This window comes from Lycorma delicatula, chromosome 3 (assembly GCF_047948215.1).
Source record: "Lycorma delicatula isolate Av1 chromosome 3, ASM4794821v1, whole genome shotgun sequence".
Lineage (NCBI taxonomy): Eukaryota > Metazoa > Arthropoda > Insecta > Hemiptera > Fulgoridae > Lycorma > Lycorma delicatula.
In genome coordinates this window covers 62,443,423-62,456,135 of record NC_134457.1, presented here as the reverse complement: position 1 = coordinate 62,456,135, position 12,713 = coordinate 62,443,423, and the positions used below count along the sequence as shown (strand labels likewise).

Genomic DNA, 12,713 nt, shown 5'->3' with positions numbered 1-12,713 from the left:
TCTTTCCCATAACTCTGTGGGAGATGATGGGAAGCAAGCGGTCAATATAATTGCGAATAATGCGCGAATTTGGTTTGGATGTGCAGTGTTACACCCGTCATTAATACATATATCCCACTGTTGGTCGTTTTCTAGTAAATTCAGAGCTTGGTGAAAGGCGCAGCTCAATCACGACACGATCACACAAAAGTACCTCGATTAAAGTGAATATTTAATTCACATTGTATAATAATCTGAATCAGATGCAAGTGGATACGTTTTTTTTTTTTTGTTAATAAACAATGTAATTGGGAACAGGTATTGTTTCACATGTGACTGCGGTTGTCGTTAGCTAGTATGGCGAGTGTTCCCCTCGCTTCCGGCAGATGGCGCGGTCACTGGTACACAACTGACCGTTAAAAAAACTGTTTCTCGCGTTCGCGGGTATGTGACTGCTGCGAAAAATAGATAAAAACAATCTTTGATGTGGGTTATATATCATGCTAAAATTTGAGCTCAATCGGTGCAGAACATTTTGCGTGTTTGAAGCGTACACAAACGAACTTAACATTTTTATATATAAAAATTTGTGGGATGCGAAAAAAGCCCTTAAGTTGTGCGAAAAAACACATCATTTTAAATGCTTATAAAAGCAGTGTAATGCTTACAAATTACAGAATAATCAAACGGCGTTTATTTCAGATGTTAATAAACTGCTAACGTAAGTAGAAGTTGTGCTGGTTCAGTGTACAACGAGATTGTCGAGTATGAATCTACTAATGAATTACGGTCTCCAAAGAAAACAAAACCTCGCAGGTCAATTGAGAAAAAGGTGAGATTTTGATAAAAACGCGATTCGTAAAAAAATTACACGAATTTGAATTATTTAGAAATAGTTTAGCGGTGTATTATGTCCTTTGGAAGAGAATTCGGTTATTTTCTTCGACAACGCTTCTTATCATTAAACGAAAAGAATTCCAGCCGTGTTGGCTTAGTTCAAAAGGAATAATTTTTGAAGAGGTTTAAGTTAATGTTCAATCATTGCAAAGGGTTTCGCGTATTAAAAGTAATTATAGTCCGTATAAAATTGGTTTGACACACAACGCCATATTGGTAAGTCGTGTTTTTATTCGGCTCCTAACGTATATGTTTGCCGGCCTCCGTGGCGCGAGTGGTAACGTCTCGGACTTTAATCCGGTGGTTCCGAGTTGGAATCCCGGTCAAGCATGGCATTTTCATACGCTATAAATCAATCATTTCATCACCAACTGCGGTAGTCCTTCTTGGTGGTTTTTCTTTTTGTTTAGGTGTTTTTTTTTTAATAAAATACAGATCTTTTAGCTGTTAAATATAATTCAAAGAAATTTTTTACTTAATCAGTTGTGATTTTGTTTACATTGGCAACGGCCATACGGGCTCTTTGTGATTGGTCGTTGTGTTTGACAGCGGCCATCTTGCATTGATCTGATTGGTTTTTCTTTGTTTATATTTCCATCTGATTTATTAGTCTCTTATTTATTAAAAAAAACTGTACAAATTAAAAAAAAATAGATAGATTTATTAAAAATAGATGAAAACAATCTTTGATGCGGGTTATATATCGTGCTAAAATTTTTTTTATCGTGATTTTTTTTTTTTTAATAAAATACAGATGTTTTAGCTATTAAATATAATTCAAAGAAATTTGGTCGTTGTGTTTGACAGCGGCCATCTTGCATTGATCTGATTGGTTTTCCTTTGTTTACAATCCCAAATTAAAAATGTACAAATTAAAAATAGATAGATAGATTTATTAAAAATAGATGAAAACAATCTGTGATGCGGGTTATATATCGTGCTAAAATTTGAGCTCAATCGCTGCAGAACATTTTGAGTTTTTGAAGCCGTACACAAACGAACTTAACATTTTTATATATATATAGATTTAACAAACTTACCTGTTCAACGAATGTAAATGATCAAAGTGAAAATTAAAATAAGGTCAAAAAGGCAAGTGTAGGTAGTAATTGGGGTGAATTTCAAAAATTAAGAAAAAATTAGTACTCGTTCGGAATTTCCCTCCAAAATTTTTCTATTTTTTTTAACGATATATACTTGTAATATTGTGCAATATCAAAAAGTAGCTATAATTTGTAAATTCAATTAGACGAAGTTAGTGAGCGAAGCGAGCTTGGGTTATATTTGGTTAGATTATGCTGATTCCGTGTACTGACGAATATACGAAGATCAACATAACCTTTACTCTTTTTTTATCTAGTCTCCGAAACCACCGTAGGTATTACTTCAGAGGATGATATGTGTGACATATAAATTAAATGTAAACTTATACAGTCTCAGGTTGACCATTCCTGAGATGTGTGGTTAATTGAAATCCAACCACCAAAGAACACCGGTATCCAAGATCTAGTATTCAAATCCGTATAAAAGTAACTGTATTTACTAGGATTTGAACCTTAGAACTCTCGACATCGAAATCAGCTGATTTGTGATAACGAGTTAACCACTACACCAACCCGATGGATTATAACAACATAACGTAACAAAATATAACCTAGGCTAGCTTCGCTTGTCTAATTAATGTTAAATACACAGATTATAAACGACAATAAAGTCAGGTACTTTTGCAAAATGATGTTGCACAATATTACAAAGTATATATCGTTAAAAAAAAAAATAGAAAACTTTTGGGGGAAAATTCCGAAAGTGTACTCGTAACTCAAAATTATCTTAGTAGTAATTAAAATTATACTCGTAATATTAATAAAAATTAAAATATGTATTTTAATAACAGTCCACAGTCTTGTATTTAATTTAACAGTCCACTCTTCTGGAGCAGCTTGAAAATAAAAACACTAACGCGAGGTTTAGTTGATGAATTTTTTATTTTCAGTTTTTCTGGATAAGTTTTGTTGAAATTGTATGGCAAATGCGAAGGATAAGAAATAATAAGCAGTCTAATTTTGTTAGAAAAAGTTGTTAGAAAATTTTATGTTGTTAGAAAATTATGTTTTTATGTTGTTAGAAAATTTTGTCACAAGAAGTTAGAAATTCTCAACGATATTAAATCTGATGACTACATGAAAAGGTCGTTTATCAGTTTATGTCTTGTTTATTTCCTGGATCCCTATTTTCAACACATCTCGACCAATTTCTAAAAAAAAAAATTAAAAAATAATAAATCAGGGTTTGACATAAACTACTATAAATAATAAAAATCTTCACCCCGAAGATGAAGTGATTGCAAGATTAAATAACCATTTGATATCAATTTTACCATCATTATTTTGTAAAAATTTATATTCATTTAAACAGCTTAAAACCAAAACTCTTCAAAAACTTTTCAAAATAATAATAATAATAATAATGTGAAATCCAAAAATAATTAACGACTAATAAATTTATTCATTAAATTTTTTAAGACTAATTAAACTTTTAATACAAATCTTTATATTCGTTAAAAGTAAATCAGTTGAAAGCAAAATAAAAAAAGTAAATAAGTGGTGGTGATAAATTTATACAATTCGACAACATAAACATACGAGGACAGGTTTTGTTGTAGCGAAATGTATATTTTACAGATATTCGCTACTACGCAAATGTCAGTTTAGTTTATGTTTACGTGTGTCTTTTTGAGCTTGTTTTAGTTTATGGTCAAGTTAATAATCGTAAAGATATTTTTCGTGAAAAAATAATAATAATAAAAAAAGAAAAAATATATATTTTCAAGCTTTTCATATATAGTCTAAACATATTATGATGTAGGTAATCTGTATATGAGTGTGTGTGTGTGTGTATGTGTGCGCGCGCGCGGGAGTGTGTGTGTAATAATAGTTTATCCTTGAAACTGTCTTATAGAATAACAGTATTTAAATCAGTTAATACTATACAGTGATTCCTCGTTTTTAAACAATTTTCCCGTCGCTCCTTTTACATTATAAACCGCTCGTAAATTAATGGTAAGCTCCTGGTTTATTTCAACAAAATCTTTTCTAGAAATATTCTTCCTTTCATTAATAAGGAGACGTTAAACATGGCCGACAAAATCGACTTAAAAATGATCGACTTACCAGATCGAGAAATTAACAGAGATTTTCAAAAGCTAGACCAACATCTCAAAGAAATAAATGAAAAAGAAGAATTATCTGAAAGAATTTTAACAGAATTTTACCTTACTGGTGAAGGATTAAATATTTTACGTCCTAACGTAGAACGACCTCTGTTAGGACTTTATTATTATGAATTTTAAAAATAAAAATTTAGGAATACCAAACAGGCAACACTGCAGAATAAACAGTAAAATAATTAAAACTGTTGAGTTTTCTGTATTTAATGAATAAATTTAAGTTAATAAATGTACAAATCTTAAACAGTGTGAATATATTTAATTTAAATAGTTATTACATTATTTTACTTGGCAATTTACGAAATAACGACATTTTAATAGATCTCTAACAAAGAAAATTTCTACCTGTACGTAGAAATCTGATATAATTAACATTATTTCAATCAACGTTGCTGTTTTTCGGAAGATAATTAACACATTAATTGAGGACAATTAAAAACGTATCACCCATGGAAATACGTTTTTATTTTCTAAACTTTCTTGAAATAAATACCAACAAGATACATTAGCGTTACTACATGTTTACTGGAATATAAATAATTACTGACGAAAACGATTTCCTTATTTATTTAATAAATCAATAAATATATCTGGAAAATCAAACGGGGTTACAACTAGATGGACTACGGAGTTCCAACTCTGGATTATACAACTTATAGTGGAATAATTGCGGATTCAGTAAATTGTTTTCATTTTTTTTTCGAAGAGTGTGACTATTGACTGTAAAAATCCCACTGATGATTACACCGTCAAATAGGTTGGATATTTTTTGAGTTTAAGAAACACTTTTCAGTTTTTGAAAATCCATCTTCTTGCAAAAATAATGTTCCCGTAATTCATCATTCTACGACACTCTTTTGTTAGATAATTCACGTCACTGTAGAGCAAATGAATATTCTTATGCAATCCAGCTTCGTAGAAATTCTAGAAAATGTTCATCAGCCGTAACGTTTAAAAATATGCTGACGACGCAACCGCTTCGGTAATTTTATATAGAACTATCCGCACAAAAAGCTTGTTACTTGATCAGAGATCATAAAATCTTATTCGTTCCAGATTTCAAGTAACCACAAGACTTTATCGCTCATCAGTATGCAATCCATATTAAATAGATTTGAGAAACATATAAGAAAACTACACGATAACGGTATCTGTTAAAAGTTTAATGACCAATTACTTTGCCCATTTCAAACAATATTCATAAGGACATCTAAATTGCTGTAACGCAATCAGCACTATTTCCCCTCAGTGGTTGTTTTACTTCTGTTTTCCCGAGTATTCTTCAGCAAATACGAATTTCCAGTTTTCATAAACTTATTCGTAATTTACGATTATTCAACTACGGTAAACTCTGTTTTACGAAGATTTTCAGCGGGGATATAAATTAGTTCGCTACTGATCGCTAAATATTGTTTCAGCTTTTATGCCCACGGAAAGCATGAGCTCATTTTTATTTAATATATGAAATACTGAACAAAAACACATTTTTATGACACTACAAAGAAAAACAAAAGTTGTATTCATAAAAAATAAGCGTACAATGCAAGGCACCACTTCATTTAAAATTGCATTTTTTTCCGCACCGCTGGATAAAAAATATAAAAGATTCCGTAACCGATAGTTATTTTTAGTGAGCTAGATTTGTCAATCTTGTCTGCAAAAAATGTAAATAAACAAACTGAGCTTAAAAAAATGTATGTCTTCTAATATTTTTTCCTTTGGTTTTTGTGAACTAAGAGTACAATAGTATAATGTAATGGAATATCATTCATTCAATATAGATATTAGTTTCAAATTTATAGCTATGATGATATTAAATATAAAAATTAGCATGAAAAATTTTACGATTAGCTACTGCAGAATCTGTAATCCTGTACAATTTCTGGATTTTCCATATTTTTTCTTGTTTTTACCCGGATTTACCAATGCAGATTTTAATTCCTCAATAAAATAAAGAATTCGAAATTTATTTAAACTATCGTATCATTCAAAATATCTTAAATTATAATATTTGCTGTTATGTAATGGCCATGTATAAAAGTGAGCCTTCTTGATCAGTTATAACACTTTTTATGAACCTCTAATGAAATTCACAGCTGATTAGTCTTACTTCAGATTCAAATTTAGGTTAAACAGAATAACAAAATAAAGCTGTTGACCACTTACCCTTCTATTTAGAAATATCTTTTTTGTAATTTTCTTTCTTGAATATTATCTTTCTATAATAAAATTCAAAAACTAGAAAGAAATATTTTAATCTCAGTAAAATTTTGAACACTTTCTAAAAAGATTTTTAATATTTCAATATTTTTGTTGTATTGTAGTCCTACGTACGACAGAATCGTGCATTTGTAACATTCGCTGTAATTTTCCATTGCCGTTTCAATTAATGCTCTAATTACAATTCTTTCCTGATAATTTTAGATTCATAAAAAATTATTTGAAAAGTTCTTCGTTTACGAGTAAATTAATTTTATTTCACAGTTTATTCATTATTCTTTATATTTAGGCGTTATGAAGAATTAACGTACATTCGCCTGTTGATCTGTTCTATTAGGATACATATTACTAAGTTCTAATTTACGGAAATTTCTTTCGTATACATTAAATTATTCATTAAATCCACATCTACAAGTAATAGATAATATTAAAAAAGTAAGCTATCACTTTCAAAATACGTTCAATGAATACATCATTGGCTCTGAACAACAGTAAATTCTAAAAACGTATCTCTACAAAAAACAAAAGAAGAAAACATTTTATAATATTCGCTAATTTTGTAGTGACAAAAACAGTTTGAATAATTTCATCGATTCTTTTCACAGTTCTGTTATTTTTCGAAATAAGTAATTCTCGTCAAAGTTAATAGTAAGTAAGGCGTAGACACAAAAATGTGTAATATTTCTACGTGGTTGTCTGAAGTAGTGTTGGCACTGTTAGTAGTACATTAGAGGGAATAGGGTACCTCGGCAGGACGTTATATTTAACAAGAACCCAACCCACGGTCTAGCAATCCATCCTCTTCCTTCGCAGTAACTGATCTTTCTGAACTCTGATAATAAATTTAATTTTACGTTGTTATATTTTAATATTTTTGGTTCGTACAGAACAGTTTCGTGTCGCACGTTGTTTTTAAAAATCAATCCAACTTGCATATCCATCATTTCCGTACAATATTTCCTTAATCTTTGTTTTTATGTTAATTGATAAAACTCTTAACTTTAATACTTCTTTTTAATACTGATGTGTTATTAGTATTCCTGTTTCATAGGTGCGCTGGATGAAACAACGATAAACGCAGTAAAATATGATCGTTTTTTAAATCTATACGCACTTTTAGGAAGCCAAGAGTGCTATCCAAACCAAATATATATATATATATATCTGCAGACTTAATATAAGAATAAACGTTTTTCTGTTTACTTAGTTAATTATAATAAATTTTGTTTCTTCTCGCCAAAATTACTTATTAATAATAATTATAAAAATTTTACGAAACCTGTTGGAGTGAAATTACTACAGAAAAGCTTACTTCATTTAAGTACAGTATAATCAAAACAATTTAGCGGAGACCTATTAGTTTATTTTAGGGTAGGATGAGGAAACGTAAAGAATAAATAGAGAGTGCAGGTAAATTAAATTAATTAAATAGGCCTGCCGAGAAATTAGGAATGCACAAAAAATCGGCAAAATTATTAAACATAAATTTTAATGATTACTTATCTTATATTAAGTATAATAATACTCACAACAAAACAATTCCAAGGCGATCGATCAGGTTATGCAAATATTTACCTTATTTTCAAAATAAAATTTTAAAGAAGTTGTAGAACAAAAAAATAAATTTAGGATATAAGGAAAAATAAATTCAGACAGAATAACTTAATTCAGTAATTTCACTCATAAGGCAAAAGAATGCATGCTGTATATATAATAAACTCTACAAAGAAATATCATCGTAGATGTTAAGCAAAATATAAAATATGAATCGCTAAATTCAAATAGTACATGTATGCTAAGTTGCAAAAAGCGTAATAATTCAATTCAAAATAGAAATGCACATTTAAACTCGCCTTTAAATTTGCATACCTACTCTAATATCATAACCTGTCTTATTTTATTTACAGATGCGAATAAAATCGGTTTGTTTTCGTGTTTGTACAAATGACTCCTGTTTTAGGTCAGCTAGTATAAAATATTATCCAGAGGCACCCTTAACGGATTTCGCACATGGTTACAATAACGGGATATGTAAATCTGACCTAGACCGTGTTATAAAATTATTCATTTTTTTTTTATACTGCGTATTTGTAAACACATTCTAGTTAATGTTTGTTTTTTACCTGTCACTATCAAATAAATACATAGCTTCAATTTTTTGTTCAAATTTAATCATCAGTAGTTTTTTCGATTTTATTATTTCACGTATATTTTATATATATATATATATATATATATATATATAATTAAATGTATAAATTTACTATCTACGAGTATATTATTTGAGATACTATAAACATTTGGTATCGCAAGTGAAAATTAGGTAAATTAATTTACACTTTCATATAGAAAATTTATTATTGTTATCAAGAAATTATAAAATAGTGAAAGGTAAATTTTGTAAAAAATATCTATTTCAGACATAATTTTTTGTAAAATAAAATATTTATCGAAGGATTTCTACGAACTTATAAAATAATTTTCAATTATAAATATAGACTTTTAGATTAAAAACAACAAAAATCAGAACCAATAAAAAGCAAGTTTTCTAATATTTAATTTATAAAAATTAGTAATATTATTCGTTAAGACTTATTTAATAATGATGTAATATTTTCATACATTTATATTTAAGAGTTAATGTAATAAAATCCTAACGATCACGAACAAATTACATATTATTTTATATGATTTTAGTTGTTTTAAAAATTTTATATACATATACGTTAAGCTATATATTAAAACCTCATTATAATTTCCTAGAGTATTCTGAGGAAGGAAATTTGGGTGTCATTATTTAGTAAATTTTCAGAAGACTGTTGTGCGCTTAGAATTTGTAGTCATCGGAATTTTAATCCCATACGACTTGCATAACATCAACTGTACGAGTAACCTAATAAATACAATGAGAAGCAGAGATACCAGAACAGATAGCATGATAACATTAAAAAAAAAAATTATTTTAGAAATAGTTCTAAATACTGAAGTATGGAATCAAATATTTATGGTAAAGTTACGAGTACAGAAGACTTTGAGAGTTTGTGGCAGGCGTTAGGTTCTACAGAAGAGGTGTCATCTGTTTTAGTTGTATTTTTATTAATACTTTTGTATTCATTTATCAGTGAATATAAAATTATTTTTTGTTTCAGGTATAATGTGGAATATAAAATATTTTACGATAAAAAAAAATAAAATGCTTATTTCATCTTGCTTTCTCTGTCCGTTATAAATTCTTTCTTTATAGTCTTCTATTGTTATAATGATGTACTCGAATAATTTAAAAACTGAGCGGAGGCGATTGTTGTTCTTTAAATTAATCCCACACTGCTCACTAGAGCTGTTAATTTGATTTTCATCTAATAATTAATCAAACAGTTTTCAAACTATTGATTTACCTTAATTGAGTTATACATAATCATAGTTGTCCTCATTAATTTTCTTTTCTTGATATCAAAATTATTTATTTTTATATTTAGATGTCCGTAAATTTTTCTTTTTTATACAGTCTTAGTAATTTCTTTATTTTTTAACTTACGTCGTTGCTTCTATTGTTATCTTGAATATTAAATGCGTTCATAAATATATTCTTAGGAACAATACGAACACAAACGGATCATTATTACTCATATTAAAGCTAACAACATGCCGTATCGGAGACTGTCTGAAGTAAAGTAATTAATTATGCTTTGGTCCTCGAGATATAACAGTATTTACATACGTTGTTGATTGGTTTCCATACAGTACTCGGACCCATGCTAGACTCGCTGAAACCTTCATGATAAATATTAAAATTTACTTAAATTTCGTGACATATATTTTTATTCAGCTCTATGCGTAACCATCTATCCAATTTTATTGTAGCTCGACATATCATCAATTATGATTTTGCAAAAATAATTCTGTAGTAAATTAAAAAAAAATCTTTAATATTTATTGTAATTTTGTAAATTATTAATTGAAAGTTTTAGGGTTTATAACAAAAATAATTGGATAAAAATTTAAATAATCATACAGAGAGTGAAACCTTTTCAATTCTATGTCATAGGTACAAATCGAAATGCAAGAAAAAAGAACAAAATAACATGCACTTTCATTAATAATATGTCATCAATAAGTTGTATTGTTTTAAAGATTCTTCGCTCCGATAACCTAAACACCTTCTTTTCAAGACCGCCATATAACAACGGCTGCGATACATCCGTGACAGTTATACACACATACCCTATTGAGTCATTGTAATTCTTTGTACAACCGAATCGTTTATTTCTAAACTTAAATGTGCTACTTAACTAACATTACAGTTTCTTTTTCAACTAATGAACTAATTCTTACTCTTTTGTTCGGTTTAGTGGAAAAGTATATTACTTTCTTTAAATACGTTTATTTTAACATACGCTTATCTCCAATATTAGCAGAACATGCTTTACATATATATCGTCATAAAATCAGAATGAAATTTGAATCGCTGAAGTAACTTTGCGATAAAAAAAATATGCGTAAATCTTTACACCCATAAAAATTTGTTATTCACATTTAATCAATATTAGATATTTCTGAGGCTCAATAATTATGACAACCCGTAATCTTGCTGTACTTTCCTTCTTTCTGGAGAAAACTGGATAAAAAGCATGAAAATTTCATCACAAAAAAAAATTGTAATTTTCTCAAATTATCAAAATTGTTCATTCTATTACCATAGAGGGTAAAACACGAATACGCCTCGACACCGGCTTATGACAGTTTTTTATCAGTTCCGTTTCCTTCTTCTCAGACAATAAAAATCATGAGGACATAGATTTTTCGCGATCATCAACCGTTGATCAGTTATAACGGATCCGTGGTTCATTTTGTATCAGTTCAGATTATGTTAATGTGATAAATATTTTTTCAGTGTATAAAATGAATAGTCACACCGTACTGGTCTAATGGTTAACTCGTCATTGCAAATCAGTTGTTTAACAGCTGATTTTCAAAGTCGACGGTATTGAGGTTCAAATCCTATTAAAATTTAGTTGATTTTACACGGATTTGAATATTAGATAGCAGATACCGCTGTACTTTGATGATTTGGGTTCAGTTAACCATTTCAGAAATGGTAGGACTGATTCTGTACAAGACTACACTTCATTTATACGTTACACAAATCATCCTCATCTCATTGCGCCGTGGGGGTGCTGCTTATTGTTCACTAATTGAACAGACTGCAACGTTAACATTAAGAAAAAAATTAATAAAAAGTTTACTATAAAGTAATGAGGTCTGCAAAATTAGTTTTGATTTTTGTGTGAATGTAACACTGTAGACCATATTCATTGGCATTTATATAGTAATTAAAAATTCAATGTATAAACATCATAACCTAATTTAATAGCTGATCTTAATCTATTTATTGTTAACACTACCGAAAATAAACCTTTTATTTATTTATTTGTTTCTTATTATTTTTAATAGCAAGTTTACATCAAAAATTTGATGAAGGTATGTAAATGATGGAAGTATCTTCTTTATCTCTCATCTGTTCTCTAATTTCTCACAGCGAATTTCTTATTTAATTTTTCAAATTCAAGCCGCTTTTTCTTCTTTTGTATGTAAGAACTAATTCCAGAATGTTTTAGTTCATCTGTCTAGTTCCTCCTTACTGAATATCATTAATTACAAGTAGTTTTCACTCATTCTTCCAATTGTACTTTGTACCCAAAGTTTTCCTTTTATACGAACGGTTGGACTACCTCTTTGTGTATCTTACCTTACTATAAATATCAGAGAATATTATTTAAACATTAAACTTGTAATAGTTACAAGTCGTTCCAAGTCTGTTCCCAATACAGCGTTGTTTTTTTTTCGGGGGGAGAGGATTAATAATGAAAATGCCAGCCATATTTGTCCTAAAAGTCAAGCTTAGAAGTTGTTGATGAGAATCTGGCTTTTAATGATATCCTTCATATTCTTCGTAATGGAATACCCGAGTTACGTAAAGCTGTTGAAAACATTTTTTTGATAATAGATTTAATTTATCCATACGCATAAATTTACCTCTCAAGAGTGAAAAGTAGTTTTTTTTTTAAGAGTGGATGATTACTTAATTATCATAGCCGATCTCCTTGGCGGAGTGGTAGCGTTTCAGCCTTTCGTTTGGAGATCCCAGTCAGACATGGCATTTTTCATACGCTACAAAATTTCCATCCAAAAACTTTTCAAGCTTATGTGGTGAATTAATCATAAAAAAAAGAAAAAAAGAAGATATTGCTGTTATCTGAACATTCAAATGGCAAAACTCCTTATAATAATATCTGGTATACAAACAGAAAAATAACGTATTTCTTTAAACACGATATTACTGGAATTTTGTATTAATGTCAAAACATTTTTAGCTTGATAGTAATAGCTTTGT

At 29.0% G+C, this 12,713-nt stretch overlaps 1 protein-coding gene across 1 annotated transcript in view; it reads left to right on the top strand.

Annotated features, from left to right (window-relative positions):
• l(2)k05911 (CLIP and Tryp_SPc domain-containing lethal (2) k05911) overlaps positions 1–12,713 on the top strand; it is a 106,053-nt gene that overhangs the window by 15,209 nt on the left and 78,131 nt on the right. The window lies entirely within an intron of this gene.